The 18,246-nt window shown below is 35.1% G+C and overlaps 1 long non-coding RNA gene across 2 annotated transcripts; it reads right to left on the bottom strand.

Moving 5' to 3' along the window:
* Positions 1–14,231: 14,231 nt before the first annotated feature.
* LOC133038738 (uncharacterized) lies at positions 14,232–18,246 on the bottom strand. Of its 2 annotated transcripts, XR_009688254.1 has the most exons (8): positions 17,912–18,246; positions 17,718–17,829; positions 17,169–17,243; positions 16,963–17,045; positions 16,762–16,842; positions 15,890–15,981; positions 15,105–15,173; positions 14,232–14,246 (listed from the first exon to the last, which is right to left on the bottom strand). It is a non-coding gene; the product is annotated as an uncharacterized LOC133038738 (long non-coding RNA). The 2 variants fall into 2 exon arrangements; XR_009688255.1 differs by lacking the exons at positions 15,890–15,981; positions 16,762–16,842 and having other exon boundaries at positions 17,912–18,218.

An 18,246-nucleotide genomic window follows, 5' to 3' on the forward strand; every position in this document is an offset into this window, starting at 1 on the left:
TTCATGTCCACTCCGGGTTCAGTCTTCAGGACAGCTAGCCCTCCTTTGAAAAGGAGTTTCAGCTGGCTAGTTGTCACTCCTGCAATGGTAGATCCGGATAGTCAACTTCAGTAGTCCATATCCTATCCGAAAGCGTCATCAACAAGTATCCTTGGTCCATGAGTCCAGATGCTCATATATTTTCCTGTAGACTCTGATACTTAAGCTGACGTGGAGACTTTACTCTAAGAGGAGTTGATTAAGTTAGTTATTTCTAACAAACTTAACAACTTCACTTCTTGCAGCCACCGACTTTAGGAACTTGATCCTAAGCCTTTAAATACCACATTGTCCAGTTATTTGAAGACACGAAAGATTGAGAGGGAGAGAGAGAGGTGCAGAGAAAAGAGATAGATTGGGATTGAGTTTTGTAAGAAGAATCTTCTATAGATGAAAGTTCTTAGGTGTAAGTATGAAAGTTGAAACACTTTGTGATAACTCTACAGAGAATCTCACCTCGACTGTATTGTACCTATTATTGCTCAATCAATAAAGAAAGATTTTGGTGGTGTTCCAGAATTGGAGTAGAGCCATAGATCACATCGATCTATAGGACTTGAACCAGTATATTTCATGGTGTTGCTTTCTTTATTTTCTCCATTTATTATTATCTGGTTTTTCATTACTCTGTTTGCCCTGTTTTCATACGATCGTTGTTCTTGATTTAATAATCTCGTCATTGCTAATTGTTTGATTGTTTAGAATTTCATTGATTTAATTTTTCACATTTAGTCGTAATTTTTCCACAAATTAGAGCTTGGTAATCGATCAAGATCTCAGAATCAAGATTCTTTCCGCTGCAATCTTAAAGGAACTTTAAATATCATCAATGGCAAGATTCGAATTGGAGAGATTCGATGGAACTAGGGACTTTGCCCTATAAAGAGAAAGTCTAAAAGGAATCCTAGTACACCAAAAAAGAAACCAAAGGAAAAAGCAAAAATGGAGGAGATGGCATACTACACGATCATCATTTATCTATAAAATAGTATTCGAAGGAAACTCATTGCAGAAAAGACAGCAAAAGGAGTTTGGGATAAATAGGAAGAATTGCACTTAAAGCCATCAATTGCTAGCAAGATTAATTTGCTAAAAATGTTATGCAGTTTTAAACTGATTTCTTCCCTTTTTTTAGATGAGAATATTGATAGATTTAATGAGATTATTGTAGATTTGGCTAATATAAATCACAAGGTTGATGAAGAAAGTCAAGCCATCATTCTGTTGAGATCACTTCAAATCGCATATCAAGAAGTCGATGCAACCATAAAGTATGGCATAAATGTTATTGCCTTGGAAGATGTTCTTGCCGCACTTAACTCGAAAGATCTCGGATTACAGTTAGAGAATGAATCCAAGAAAGAAGTGTATTTTGGAAGAGGAAGATCACTCAAGAAAGTGAGTTTGAAGAATAAACACCATCACTCTCAATCGAGATCGAAATCCAGAGAGAAGGAAACAAGGAAGTGTCACTTCTGTGGAAGGTCTGGACACTTGCAAAGATTTTGCAAGAAGTACAAGGAGCAACAAGGCTTTAACAAATCTCACAAAGGAGATAGGAAGGACTTTCGGCACCATCACCACGGGAAGGATTTTGTTGCAATCGCTGAAGATAGTGACGACTGCTCCACGGACGGAGAGCTGTTCTTTATCTTAGAGTCTTCAATGAACAGTGAGTAGATTCTCGGTTCTGGATGCACTTATCACATGTGTCCTAATCGAGAGTCATTTTTTGATTACAAATTAGTTGATGGAGTTAAAGTTCTAATGAGTAATGATCATTAATACAGGGTCATTGGAACCGAAAAGGTGGCCATCAAACAGTATGATGGCAAAATTAAGGTGCTGATAAACGTAAGGCACACCCCAGGCCTTAGACAAAACCTCATATCCCTAGATGCTCTTGAGGATGAAGGATACGGATACAAGTCCATGCACGAAAGCTTGAGGATCAGCAAAGGTTCTTTGGTAGTGATGAAAGGTGAAACGATCAATGATCTATATGTTCTCCAAGGAAAGAATGTCCCAGTTAGAGAGGCAAGTATGGTGAAAGGGCTATAATCGAATATGAAGTTATGGCATCATAGACATGGACATATTAGTGAACAAGGCCTCAAAGAACCACACAAACAAGGTACAATTGAAAATTTAAATTCTTGTGCCTTACCATTTTGTGAAGCTTGTGTTTTAGGGAAACAACATAAGCTGAAATTCACTCTGGCAAGGAAGACAACCAAAAATGATACTAGAATATGTGCACGCTGACCTTTGGGGGCCATACAAGGTGCCTACTCACTCAGCTAAGCAATATTTTCTTTTAATAGTTGATAATTATAGTCGGTGTGTTTGGACCTACTTGTTAACTACCAAAAATGAGTGTCTGGAACAGTTTAGAATTTGGAAAACTCAGGTGTAAAACCAAACTGATCTTAAAATTAAGAACCTTAGGACTGATAATGGATTGGAGTTGGTTAACTCTGAATTTGACAAGATGTGTCAAGAGTTTGGGATCACTAGGCATAGAACCGTAGTTAAGACCCCAGAGTAAAATGGTGTTTCTGAAATCATTAATTGAACCTTGTTGAGCAAAATTAAATGTTTACTCTTTAGTTTCGAATCAAAAAAACCATTTTAGAGGGAAGTTTTAGCAACCGCAACCTACCTTATAAACAGGAGCCCAAATAGAGTTATAGACCTTAAGACACCTTATGAAATGTGGTACAACAAAATCCCCAACCTAATGCATTTAAGAATATTTGGTTGTACATCATATGTACACCAATCTATAGAGAAGCTGGAACCTAGGTCCGTGAAGGGAACTTTCTTAGGTTATGCCTTAGGAACCAAGAGTTATAGAATCTACATTTCTAGGAAGGGTAAACCAAAGGTTGTGATTGCTAGAAATGTTATTTTTATGAGTTAGAATATGCTTACTTGACTTTCGGGAAGGGTAGTGTGTGTTACAGGAAAAACAAGAAACAAAGACACCTCAAGTGTGGAAGTGGAGTACGGAATGAAGCTCCGAGAAGAAGGTTCACATGCGAAAGGTAGTGTGGAACCAGAAAACAATGCATAAACGGAAGCTGTTGTGGAGTCGAAAGAACAAGATAACGAAGACCAAACAAAGAAGCCAGAAGGGTTCGGACAGAGAGGTCTGGAAGGTTATCAGTTGGCTTGTGATAGAACCCAGAGAGAGATTCAACCTCCGGCAAGGTTCGCGGAAGCAGACATAATAGCATTTGCACTGGCGGTGGTTCAATAGACTGAAATTGAAGAGCCCCGAAGCTATGAAGAGGCAACTTCAGGTGGAAACAAGTCTAAATGGCTTCAAGCCATGGATGAGGAGATCGATTCACTACGAAAAAACAAAACTTGAGTAGTTTTGCTGAAACTGGAGAAGAAGATTGTAGAGTGCAAATGGATTCTTAAGGTGAAAGAGGGAATCAATAAGGATGAACCCGTGAGATTCAAAACCAAGTTAGTGGCAAAGGGTTTTACTTAGGTGGAAAGCATAGACTATATTGAAATCTTCTCACTTGTGGTAAAATACAAGACAATAAAGTTGATGTTGTCCTTGGCAACACATTTGGAGTTTGAAGTTGAACAGCTTGATGTTAAAACTGCTTTTCTGAATGAATTCTTGGATGAAGAGATCTACATGAGACAACCATTTGGGTTTCAGGTGGAAGGGAAAGGAGTTGAATCAGTTTGCAAGCACAACAGATCTCTGTATGTTTGAAATAGTCCCCAAGACAATGGAATAAAAGATTCGACATGTACATGCATCAAATTGGATTTTAACAATCTGCATACGATCACTGCTTATATTTCAAGAATCTGGAGCAATCTACACCCATGCTCTTCTGTTCTATATGGATGATATGCTCATCATGAGCAAGGATAAATTCGTGATCAAAAGTATTAAAGCCAAGCTCAAGAGAGAATTTGAGATGGAAAAGCTTGGGCCAGTTTAAAAGATACTTGGTATCGAAGTCTCACAAAACCAGAAAGAAAAGACTATTAGCTTAAAGCAGTCCAGGTACATCAAGAAAATTATTCAGAAGTTCAACATGGAAGATGCAAAGAGTACATCTGTTTTGTTAGGGGACAGTTTATTTTCTCAAATGAACAATGTCCTAACAGTACGAAAGAAAAAGAAGAAATGAAGGATGTACCCTATGCAGTGGTTCTTGGATGCTTAATGTACGTGATGGTGAGCACGAGACTGGACAAAGCTCACGCTTTAAGCATCCTAAGCCGGTTCATGTCCAATTCGGGCATGGGACATTGGAAAACCCTTAAATAGTTATTGAGATATTTAAAGGGCACATGGGATTATGGTCTGACTCATGAGAAAGGAAAAGGAGAATTGGAGTTAAAAGGGTTTGTGAATGCGGACTACGACTCGAATAGAGATACCAAAAAATTAACTACTTCTTATGTTTTCTTTACAAACTGGAACTGTGTAAGTTGGAAGGCCCAATTATAGTCCGTAGTTACTCTTTCCACCACGGAAGCAGAATTTATGGTGACTACGGAAGCATTCAATGAAGCATTATCGCTTCGGGGAGTTCTTTATGAGTTTAAACAAATCAAAGGGAGAGTGACTGTGTTCCTGGACAGCCAGTCGTCCATCCACCAATCCAGTTTTTCATGAAAAGAATAATCATATAAATATAAGACTCTACTGGATTAGAGAGAATATAGAAGAAAGATTGGTTGATTTAGAGAAGGTCAGAACTAAAGATAATCTTGCTGATGTTGGGAGTAAGGTCTTAACCTTAAACAAGTTCAAGCATTACTTGAACTTGATCAATCTCAGAAGTTAGTATACTGAGATTCCTGGAACACCAACCAATGATGGCTGCATTCTTTCTTCATCATCAACATTCTTCTAATTTGAACTAACTACGTGGAATTTGTGGTATAGTTCCTCCAAATAAAAAGGTCTTCACAAGCATCATTTCTGGAAAGTTCTTCACTCACGGTTGTCATTCCTTGAAGGAGTCTTGAGGAATGATAGTCGAGTTCGAAAGGATGTTCCCAAATGACTGTCATGTCCACTCCAGTTTAGCTAGCCCTCCTCTAGAAATGAGTTCCAGCTGGCTAGTTGCCACTCTTGGAATGGTAGATCCGGATAGTCAACTTCAGCAGTCCATATCCTACCCAGAAGCGTCATCAGCGAGTATCCTTGGTCCATGAGTTTGGATGCTCATATATACTCCCGGAGGCTCTGATACTTAAACTAATGTGGAGACTTCACTCTAAAAGGAATTGGTTAAGTTAGTTATTTCTAACTAACTTAACAACCTTGTTTCTTGCAACCACCGACTTTAGGATCTTGATCCTAAGCCTTTAAATACCATCTTGTCCAGTTATTTGAAGACACGAAATAGAGATGAGATAGAGTTTGAGAAAGAAAAGATTGAGAGGGAGAGAGGTGCAGAGAAAAGAGAGAGATTGAGATTGGATTTTGTAAGAAGAATCTTCTCTAGATGAAGAAGATTCTTGGGTGTAAGTGTGAAAGTTGAAACACTTTGTGAGAACTCTACAGAGAATCTCGTCTCGACTGTATTGTATCTATTCTTGCTCAATCAATAAAGAAAGATTTCGGGTAGTGTTCTAGAACTGGAGTAGAGTCATAGATCAAATCGATCTATAAGATTTAAACCTAAATATTTTTTGGTGTTGATTTCTTTATTTTCTGCATTTATTATTTTTTGGTTTTTCATTACTCTGTTTGCCCTTGTTTTTATACAAATGTTGTTCTCGATTTGATAATCTTGTCATTGCTAATCACTCGATTGTTTAGAGTTTCATTGATTTGATTTTACGCATTTAGTCGTAATTTTTCCACAGTATTGATGGAGATTGTTTGACATCTTTATTTGATTTTAATATGATTTGATTCTTCCCCGAATTTTTTATGTATTCTACATTCGTACTTATTTCTTTTAATTGTCTGGTCATCAATTAAATTCATGATTTTGATACGAGATCTGAGAAGTGAGTGTCAATTATGCCATAGTAAAAGAAGAATAAATTTTAATATGGGATGTGAGTACCTATGTGGTTTGGATAGCTTATAGAGTTTATGTGCCTAATGTCTTTTACATGTTTAAATTTATCACGAAAGTAAAAAATTATTTGCATGAAATTGAGATTTATATATCTGAAAAGACTATAAATTACTTGAGTAAACCTACTATTTCATAGAAATTGGTACTGAGAATTAAATTATATTAGACCATAATAGATAAATACAATTGAAATCAATAACCCTAGTTCTAATCATTGTTAATTTACACATTAATTTACTTGCTTTTTATTTTTATTATTTTTTCAGTTTTAATTTTCTCTTAAATTTTGATATAGCCAAATAGAATTAAAAGTTTAATTTTAATGTACTTAACTACAATCCTTGTAGGATCAACCTCACTCTAGTGAGTCTATTACTTGTTAACGAGATGTATACTTGCGTTGAAAATACCACAACAATAGGTCCGAATGTATTAGTTGTAGAGGTTTAGTGTACTATGTTTCAAAGTTAGGAAAATATAATTTGTGAATTTTACCTTGACAGCAAGCAATGTAAAAATCGAACATGATTTTATTAGCATTGGGAAGATTACATTGGTGTAATACATTCTTAACAAGTTTTGGAGATGGATGACCCAATCTACCATGCCAAAGAGAAAATGTGAAAACATTAGAAGTAGGATAAGCTACATTTGTAGACAAATATACTATTATTAATAGTAAATGCAAATGGGAGAGAAGTGTCTTTTGAATGGCAAGGAGACACATAATTAGAGTTGAAGGCATACATGCCATTCTTAAGTTTGCCTTCCATCAGAACTTGGTGAGAGACCTGATCCTTCACAAGACAAAAATCTAGATGAAACTCAAAGAAAACATGATTATCTTCTGCGAATTGAGATAGACTGAGGAGATTTCGAGTGATTTGGTGGACATGAAAAAGATTATTAAGAATAAGAATTTGAGGATTACGAGAGGTTTCAAAGAAAGTCTTACCAACATTATTGATAGGGAGTCCAGCACCATCACCAACATGAATTTGATTTGTATCATAGTATTCCTGCTTTTGCATCAGGTTTCGCTCATTGAATGTAAAATGGTTAGTGGCACCAAACTCTGGGTACCAAGCTGGATCAGTCACTGTGGTAGCTGAGGCAGGCATAGTCTGCATTTGTTAGGGACTTTTGTCCATATTTCTAGCACCAAGACTTGGAAAGTCCATGTTGAATCGCTGGTAGCATTTGGAGGAGACATGACCAACTTTGCCACATAGCTGACAAATAGGTCTGGAGGTGGATTGAGCAAGAGAAGGTCCACGAGGATTACTGAAGGATGTTGTAGATGGTGAACAAAAATTACCAATAGTTGAACTCCGAGGACTAGTAGCATAGAGATTTCAGTAAGGAGCTCGTGGGGACTGAGAGAAATTTCCACGATTCGTACTAGTATTTGATTGATGAGACTGATCTGAGAAGGAAGTGCAATTCTCAAATGCATCTCAATTGTAAGCAGGATTAGTAGAGGGAGCAGAATCCAGATCTTGACTGTGTTTCTCAATCAGATGTTCTTGAGCCAAAAGTAGCGACTATATTTTTCCAATGGTGTAATCTTCATCGCATAATTGATCGAAATGATGAAGATATCGTAATCTTGTGGTAGACCATTGAAGATTGCACAGATGTGTTCTTTAGGCGTCAAAGATTGGCCATCAAATCCAAGAAGATTAACCAGAGACTTGACACCAAGGAGATAATCGTTGATTTGGATCCTTTCTTAAAGTTGTGAACCTGAGTTTGATACTGATTGATCTTGGCTGCAGACTGAGATGCAAAGTATTGATCGAGAATGTTCCAAACAACATAATAGGTTTCACAGTCAAAAATGCGCATGAGTATTGTATCAGGCATGGATGATGACAGTCAAGCATAAAGTAAATGATCTTGTTTAATCCATACAAGATAAGTAGCATTGAGAGTACCAATTTGTTCATCGGCTTCAGTGAGAAATCGCCGAGGAACAAGAGGCATTGCCGAAATAAAATCAATGAGATCGTGACCTTGAATGGCAGCAATAACTTGAGGTTGCTAGAGAAGAAAGTTTTGATTGTCAAGTTTGACTGACAATTTAGGAGAAACTTGAATAGGTGCTGCCATTGGAGAAGCTTGAGGAAAAGAAGTGATCACCAAGTGAAAAAAAACTAGGGACAAAATAGAGAGAAAAATAGATTTGATACCATTTTTGAACAAAAGATCTGATGAATGAAATTACTTCTCACTAGTTGAATTGCTTAGCATTTGTACAGAGTATATATAAGATAAGTTAGTTACAATCAGGTATAAGTTAGTTACAAATGACAGCTGTACTAACTAAATAAATAACAAGATTAACTAACACTAACACACAAGGTTATTGTTGAACGGAATACAGATTAATCAATGGACAAGGTCATTTGGAGGGATGGAGGCAGTAGTGTTGTTCGTAAAATTTGAGGTAGAAACAAGATTAGCAGATGGTAAGGATGGCCTAAAATGAGTTTGTTGTCTTTCAATAGTTGTTGCCCGTGCAAAAGGAAACACATTTTCATCGCATAAGACATCCCTAGATTTGTATAGGCACCCATCTTTAGCCAAACACTTGTAACCTTTGTAAAATAAGCTACAGCCTAATAACACACAAGGTATAAACATCTACATTGAAGTTTGACTTTATTGTAAGGCCTAAGATTAGAATAACACAAGCAACCAAACACACGAAGAGTTGTGTAATCTGATTTGGTGTGACATAAAAGCTCAAGAAGGATAGAAAAATTAAGCTTTGGTGTTGGCATTCAATTTATGAGAAAAACAGCAATGTGATAAGCCTCATCCCAATATCTTAGGGGTAAGGAGGCTTGAGTAGGGTGAGACCACTTTTAACTATGTGCCTATGTTTATATTTAGTAACACTATTTAGTTCATGTGCATGGGAAAAAAAGACTATGCACATAATCCTCCAAAGAACCTTGCATGTGCGTATTGCAGAGTTAAGTTTATATTGCCCGATGTTAGCCTGATTGAAAGCAGTGTATTCACGGAGATTAGTCCATATTTGAGAAACAATATCACAGCCCAACATCCTCACCAATATCTTTTCGGACATCAAAGAAAGAAGCCAAGATACAATAGCACTATCCTTGTTGTTTATGATCTGTCACATGCAAACCAAATTCACACGTGCAAACTAGGAGTTAGTTAGTTGGTTGTTCGGTTTTGACAGTTAATTCTGTTAACTGTTAATTTTTGACAGTTTTGCATTTTTGTCCTTTTTATTTTTCAGCTTGTATAAATAGCTTGTCAACTCATTTTTTAGTTAAGCCTTGTACATACTCTCTAATTGTAATTCTCTCCAAGATTAATAAAACAATTCAAGATTATTCAATCTGTTCATCAATTTTGTTCATTAGTTCTTGACTGGTTTTGTACCAACATTGCTGGAACATTGCTGCAGCATTGCTGCTGTTAGTTGTGTTAATCTTTGTCTTTAATTCCTAGTGTTCAATCTCGATTGCAAAGGTGATCTTCGATCACAACAAGTGGTATCGGAGCAAGGTGTTTAGCTCAATCAAGATTGGAACTCAAAGACATCAAGAAACTCAAGAAGATGGCTGCAGCAAGATTTGAAATCGACAAGTTCAATGGAACTAATGATTTCGGGTTATGGAGGATTAAGATGAAGGCATTGCTTGTTCATAATGGAATCTCAGAAGCAATTGATGAAGAGAGTCTCAAAGAAATTGAAGATGAGAAGAAGAAGAAAGAGATAGAAACCAAGGCACATAGTGCCATTCTTCTCAGTCTAGGTGATGAAGTCCTAAGGGAGGTATCTAGTGAAGACAAGGCTGTTGGTTTATGGAACAAACTCAGTTCCATATACTTGAAGAAGTCCCTGGCAAATAAATTGTATTTGAAGAAGAGAATGTACACTCTTAGAATGGATGAGGGGAAAGATTTGAGGAATCACCTAGATGAGTTCAACAAGATCACTCTTGATCTCTGCAATATTGGAGTGAAACAGGAAGAGGAGGATCTAGCAATTATACTTTTGAGTTCTTTGCCAAGATCCTATGAACACTTTGTTGATACGATGCTTTATGGTAAAGAAACTCTAACAATGTCCGAAGTCAAGGCTGCTTTGAATTCAAAAGAAATTCAGAAGAAAACAGAGGACAATCAAGGTGAAAATGGAGAGGGTTTGTTTGCTAGAGGAAAGACACAAAAGAAAGACTTCAAGAACCAGAAAGGAGGCTACAAGGGAAACCAGAAAACAAAGTCAAAGGATGACTCGAGGGGAACAACAGACAAGAAGTGTTTTTACTGCAAGAAGGAAGGCCATTTTCGAGATGAATGCTTGGCTTTGAAGGCCAAACTTAAGAAAGAAGGCAGAAAGAACAAAGAGAAAGGAGAAGCTGATGTTGTAGCAGATGGCTATGAATCTGCAGATGTATTGGTGGCCTCTAATGCAGATTCTGGTCATGAATGGGTTCTTGATTCAGGATGCTCATTTCATATGTGTCCAATTAAGGAACTGTGCAATGATCTTGAAGAAAGAAAAGGATGAACAGTTTTTCTTGGAGACAACAGGGCCTGTCAGATACATGGTACTGGATAAGTTATGCTCAAAATGCATGATGGTATCAAGAGGAGGATTCAGAATGTCAGGTATGTACCAGACCTCAAAAGAAACTTATTGTCAATTGGTGTACTAACTGAAACTGGTTGTAAGGTTGAAATTGATGACAAGTTTCTTAAAGTCATGAAGAATTCCAAAACAGTGATCAAAGGAGAATTTAGAAATGGACTCTTTATCATGATTGGTGAAACTGCCTCTGGCTGTGTCAACACAGTTTCATCTAATCATGATATAGATCAAACTAAATTATGGCATCTAAGGCTTGGCCATGTAAGTCAAAGAGGTCTGTTGGAATTAGAAAGGCAAGGAATTCTTAAGGGTAAACTTGGTGGTAAGCTTGATTTTTGTGAAGAGTGTGTCTATGGAAAATGTTGCAGGCAAAAGTTCAGTACTGGGAAACACACTACCAAGGAGCCACTTGGGTACATACACTCAGATCTGTGGGGTCCATCTAAGGTGACAAGTTTGGGAGGGTCAAGCTACTTTCTGAGTATTGTAGATGATTACTCAAGAAAGGTTTGGGTACATTTGCTCAAAACCAAAGATGAGGCTTTCAAGACTTTCAAGGAATGGAAAACATTGGTTGAAAACCAATCTGGCAAGAAAATTAAGAAGCTAAGAACAGACAATGGCTTAGAATTTTGCTCTACACAGTTTACAAACTACTGCAAAGAAACTGGTATTGGAAGACACAAATCTGCACCAAGGACACCACAGCAGAATGGCTTGGCTGAGAGGATGAATAGAACTCTTATTAAAAGAGTTAGATGCATGCTGAAGGGTGCTGGTTTGGAGAGAAAGTTTTGGGGAGAAGCTGTCAAAACAGCTTGCTACTTGGTAAATAGAAGCCCATCTGTTGCAATTGAGTTTAAAACTCCACAAGAAATGTGGACAGGTCAGGTTCCTACTCTAGAGAATCTGAGAGTTTTTGGTTGTATTGGATATGTGCATGTCAAACAAGACAAATTGCAGCCCAGAGCAATTAAATGCATGTTCATTGGGTACCCTGATGGAGTTAAAGGGTACAAACTTTGGTGTTTAGAAACTGGTTTCAAGAAGTGCATAGTGAGCAGGGATGTGGTTTTTAATGAAAAGGCAATAGCCATGAAACCAGAAGACAAAGCTGAAACTAGCACTGAGGCTAGACAGGTTCATGTTGAAGTCAGATCAGATGCAAGAACCAGTGAAAATACTGATCAGGAAGTTGAAGAAGAAACTGATCAGCAACAAGATAGCTCACTTGACAACTATCAGCTTGCCAGAGACAGAATTAGAAGGGAATCAAGAGCACCAGCTAGGTTTGGATTTGCAGATTACACTGCATATGCTTTAACCATAGCTAGTGAAAATAGAAAATGCTAAACCTGCAACCTATGATGAAGCCATAAACTGCAAGAATAAAGACAAATGGCTGCAGGCCATTGATGAAGAAAAACAATCCTTGTTAAAGAATAAAACATGGACTGTTGTCAGAAAACCAGAAGGATGCAAACTGGTTAGTTGCAAATGGATTTTTAGGGAAAAGGAGGGTCTGTCAAGTGATGATTGCAAGAGATATAAGGCTAGACTTGTGGCAAAGGGGTTTACTCAAAGAGAAGGGGTAGACTTCAATGAAATTTTCTCACCTGTTGTGAAGCAGGCTTCAATTAGAGCAATAATGGCCAAGGCTGCATCTGAAGATCTAGAAATCGAGCAAATGGATGTGAAGACTGCTTTTCTCAATGGAAAATTAGATGAAACCATCTACATGAAGATACCAGAGGGGTTTGATGAAGACAAGGACAAAGTATGCTTGCTACAGAAGTCCTTGTATGGGTTGAAACAAGCTCCTAGGCAATGGAATCTCATGTTTGATGATTTCATGCTGAAAAGTGGTTTCACTAAAAGTGCCTATGACCCTTGTGTTTACTTCAATGATACACTCTTTCTTCTCCCGTATGTTGATGACATACTGCTGATAGGGAAAAGCAAGAGTGAAATCAAAGAAATGAAGGCACTTCTAAGCTCAGAATTTGAGATGAAAGATCTAGGAAAGGCTAAGAAAATCCTAGGAATTGAAATAAGAAGGAATAGACCTGAGTCCCTAACTTTGACACAAGGAAATTACCTTAGAAAGGTACTGCAGAAGTTCAAGATGGACAGCTCAAAACCTGTGTCAACTCCATTAGCTGCTCACTTCAAACTGTCTAAAGATCAAGCACCCAAAACAGAGCAAGACAAAGAGCTAATGGATTCAATTCCATATGCCAGTGGGGTTGGAAGTTTAATGTATGCTATGGTCTGTACCAGGCCAGACATAGCATATGCAATGAGCATTGTGAGTAGGTTCATTGCAGACCCAGGAGAGAAGCATTGGGATGCACTGAAGGGGATTATGAGATACATCAAAGGCACTCTTAACCTAGGCCTCACCTACAGCAAAAGCTACAATTCAGAAATTCAAGTTTCAGGATATGTTGACTCAGACTATGCAGGCTGCATTGACACAAGAAGATCTATTACTGGCTATGTTTTCACAATGCAAGGAGGATGTGTGAGTTGGAAGGCAAACCTTCAAAAGGTTGTAGCATTGTCCTCAACAGAAGCTGAGTACATGGCTGCTACTGAGGCAATCAAAGAAGCAATTTGGCTAAAGGGTCTAGCAAAGGAGATGGGTTTCGAGACTAAAAATGTCACTGTATTCTGTGACAATCAGAGTGCTCTTCACCTAATGAAGAACCCTATGTTTCATGAGAGATCAAAACATATTGACATTAAGGTGCACTTCATTAGGGACATAATCTCAAGCAAGGAAGTTCAAGTTCAGAAAATCCATACTAATCACAATCCTGCAGACATGTTCACCAAGGCAGTGCCTCATGCCAAATTCAAACACTGCCTCGATCTACTTAACATTGCAGGCTGAGATTAATTCTGACCAGGTTTTATGGGGTTCAATTTTCTGTTGATCCTTTTGGTTATTTGTGTCAGATCAAGGAGGATTTGTTGTTTATGATCTGTCACATGCAAACCAAATTCACACGTGCAAACTAGGAGTTAGTTAGTTGGTTGTTCGGTTTTGACAGTTAATTCTGTTAACTGTTAATTTTTGACAGTTTTGCATTTTTGTCCTTTTTATTTTTCAGCTTGTATAAATAGCTTGTCAACTCATTTTTTAGTTAAGCCTTGTACATACTCTCTAATTGTAATTCTCTCCAAGATTAATAAAACAATTCAAGATTATTCAATCTGTTCATCAATTTTGTTCATTAGTTCTTGACTGGTTTTGTACCAGCATTGCTGGAACATTGCTGCAGCATTGCTGCTGTTAGTTGTGTTAATCTTTGTCTTTAATTCCTAGTGTTCAATCTCGATTGCAAAGGTGATCTTCGATCACAACAATCCTGCTGGTCCCATCATACTCTGGACTCACTCTGTTAGCACATGTTGAGGAATTGCGGAGGAGTTTGAACTGGATTAAGATACTTTTCGAGTAGACTCGCCTTGATAGCAGCAAAGATCTGGTGCCGCCATGGGAGATAGTTGGGATTATCCAAACAAATTAAGAGAGAATGAGAAAATGTAACTAGAGAAGTTTTAGGAACAGAAGTTGTGAGGCCTAGAGTAGCAGACTTGGAAGAATCGCTAGGGCCACCCCCGAAAGATTCAGCCATTTCATAAAAAGAAATTAGCTCATATACCATGTAAAAATTTTGAAAAGAGATGAAAGAAATTGCATTTGATTGTCTGATGAGAATTACAAAGAGAATCGTATTTATACAAAACTAAATAAATCAGCTAAAAAAGAAAGCTAAAAATAATTACAAAAATTCATAGAAAAGTAACAAGAAAGCTAACAACTGTGATTATAGTTAATTTAACATAAACCAACTAGATTAGTTATTAACGAACTTGCTAACGAACAAGGCTAATATAACCTATCTCTAACACATCGCACCACACTGCACCACATTTTAGTGTTTGTAGTTTTGAGATCTTGTGGTGTGATCAAGGTTTGAGAAATTGTTGAAAAAATAGCCAAAAAAAATACACTGCCCGCACCGCAAACACAATAGTTTCTTATTTTAGAGGTTATCCCCTTTTGCTGACACAGATTTAGCTTGAGCATAGCTCACCATTCTAATATGCTGCATCACTTTTAATGTTTATGTTATAAGTATTATGTAGCATCATAGGCATATAAGCAATTATTTGCATAAAAAGTTCATTTTTCAAGTTATGTGCACTCTCCTCAATCTGATATAAATAAATTATATAACTATATTATTTTTGTGAGAGTCAAATTTATAAACGAAACACACAAGTTCAAAATACACGATTTAATAAAATAATTTGAAGCATTAATAAAATGATCTAACCTATGCGTGGAACTGAAACTTATATCTTCAGAAACAGAGCCACAATGAAGGCACAAATCAAAGTCCAACCTAGCATTGGCAATACCAAAACAAGGAAAATATATTAAACAAAAGTAGATATTTAATTAGTTGATTGTAGTTTTGTGCAGTTTATTGTTCCACTTAATGTTTGTTTAGTTTATATTACTGATCTTTGATTTCAATAAAACTAATTTTCTTCATAAAAAAAAAAATCTATAACAAAATGTTAATACACATTTTAATCATATAGATCTCAAACCCACATTTTGAGTAAGTACATTGTGAGATTGAATCTTGATATGCATCCAAATCAAAATTTATCTTATCATCAGGCTATAGAGAGTCCCTCCTTATTAGCTTAATCCTCTAGGACCTTTCTCATTATATTGTTGTATGTATACCATTTACCAAATACCTTTCTCTTTTTTGCTTTTAAAATAAGCCTTCAGCTTCTTTTAAGTCATATTCAATTCATGTTGTTTTCTTCTATCCTCCTCAAAATTGCGCTTTTTTTTTTCTTTTTGATATTGAGAGGGGATTCGAACTTGAAACCTTTTTTTTGTGAGGAGAAGTGTGAAACTATTAACCCTATGCTTATAACCCCAAAATTGGATTTTTTTGGAACATATTTTGTACTCTTTGAAGTCTAATATATAATCATGTATAATAAAAATTAACACAATCACTTAACTACTTATTAGTTTGCATATAAAAAATTAAATATTATAAAATATTTAGCAACTAAACTGATAAAGATTAATTACCACTAAGTAAATTGAAATTTGTAGTTCAGTCTTCCATCAAACACCAAAAGATCACTGATTGAATACTCACTTTATTCACACCACCAGTCCACCTATTGTCATACAAAATAAGCAAAAAATAATTAATCAATTAACAATAAAATGCAAATAAGAAAATAAATTTAATGTCTAAAAATAATAAATAAGATACACGGATTGAATAAAAAATATATTTAGGTATTATAACAAAGTTATTAAAATTTAAATATTGATTATTTAAGTTATTTAATATTTACATAAGAGTCCTTAAGCGCTTGGTAATCTTTTTGTTTTTTTAATTTTAAAAACAAAAAATAAAAGTAAAATTTGTATTTTTAATAAATAAAAATGTGTTTGATAACCACTTATATTTTTCAAACAAAAAATAAAAGTGTGTTCTATAACTTTCAATTTTATTTTTATTTTTTAATTTTATTTAAGTCCAGTTTAGATTTGAGTCAGGGGCCGGGGCCGTGGTCCGATTCCGGGTCCCAAGGTCCAAGTTAGGGTCGGAGTCCAAAATATTGATTTAGAAAAAAGTTGTTTAAAAAAATTTTGAAAGTAATTTTTTTTTTTGTTTTTAATATTTAGATTCTTAATTAAAAAATTGAAAAGTAAAAACAATTTTATAGAACATGATTTTGAAAAATATTTTCACTTTTTTAATTTTAAAAACAAAAAATTAATTAAAAAAATATTACCAAACGCACTCTAAAATTCATAATTATTTTTAGTATAAAGTGCACAACTTAAATTTTTCATAATTTAATGTCACTATTTTGGACAGTAGGTAGGAGTAGTGGACCTTCTTTCTCTGTTGTGAATACATATATAAATAAAATAATATTACTAACCTATGATTAAAATGAAACTTATATATTTAGGATCAAGAGTTAGGCAGATCTGAAGTGAAGCACAAGTTAAAGTGGAAGAACCTGTCAATACCAAACTAAATAATTATAATAAATATGTAAAGTAACTAAAACTGTACATCTTTACTTTAATCACATGCAGTAAATAAAAAAGAAAAAGAAAGAAAGAGTTAGTGAAATTACCCAAGCCATGTGATTTATGATTACTTCATCAATTGGTTCACACTTCTTGACGTTGACTTGACCACACATAAGGGACCACTTCTCTGAAGCAACCAATTTTTCATTTTGACAATTTTAATTTTAAGAAAAAAAAATATATAGTATGGTTTAGTAGAGATAGTAAAAAGGAGTAAAAGAAACAAATAAAATAAAATGATATTACTAACCTATGATTGAAATGAAACTTATATATTAAGGAGCCAAGCAGATCTGAAGTAAAGCACAAGTTAAAGTGAAAGAACCTGACAATACCAAACAAAATAATAATAAATAGAATATTTGCCAAAAATTTTAAAAAAAAATTACAAAAATATATAGTTAACACAAACTTTTATTTTTTAAAATCTTTTATTTATAAAAATACAATTTCAATCAAAATATTAAACTATATTTTATAATTTATTTATAAAAATACGTTTTTAATTTTTTTTTTAGTTATTTTATAGTTTATTTATAATTGTTGTGAAATTTAATTTCTTTTTTTTTTTGTTTAAGTAAAGTACATTTTTATAATTTTAAAATTTTACAAAATTATTTGTGTAATAAAAAATTTTAAGCAGTAAAATTCTAAATAAAACATAAAATAAATATTTTTAAAAATTTCCCAAATAAATATGTAACCAAAACTACATCTTTACTTCAATCACATATTCTGCACGGTAAATTCATTTTTTTATTATTAAAAAGAAAATGAAAAGAATAGTTAGTGAAATTACCCAAGCCATGTGATTTATGGTCAGCTCATCAACTGGTTCACGCTTGCTGCGTTGACTTGACCACATATAAGAGAACAATTATCTCAAGCAAAGCAACCAATTTTAATGCTACCTTTGGAAAAAAGAAAGAGTAGAATGGTTTAGTAGAGATAGTAAAACTAAAAAGGATTAAAGGAGTAAAACAAAAAATGTACCTTTTAATGGTTAGGACAGGAATTGGTCTTTGCAGAATCAAAACACAACTTATTAAAGGCTAGATCTCTCTCTCCTTTACGTTAAGGAAAAGGTTCAACAATGAAATGAATGACACTAAACAAAATAACAACCAAAATCTTTTTTTCTTTCTTTTCTTTAAGAATAAAACACAAAATCCTTAACTTTGGAAAAGATCATTGTTTTTCTTTTTCTTTTCTTTTCTTTTTTTTTTTTTTTTTTGAATGAGATTAAACAAAAGCGACTGAAGTACTAAATTACACACCAAGGGCTCGTTTGGAATGCCGTATTAGGTCGTATTGTATTGTATTGTATT

Source organism: Cannabis sativa, chromosome 6, assembly GCF_029168945.1.
Source record: "Cannabis sativa cultivar Pink pepper isolate KNU-18-1 chromosome 6, ASM2916894v1, whole genome shotgun sequence".
Taxonomy (NCBI): Eukaryota; Viridiplantae; Streptophyta; class Magnoliopsida; order Rosales; family Cannabaceae; genus Cannabis; species Cannabis sativa.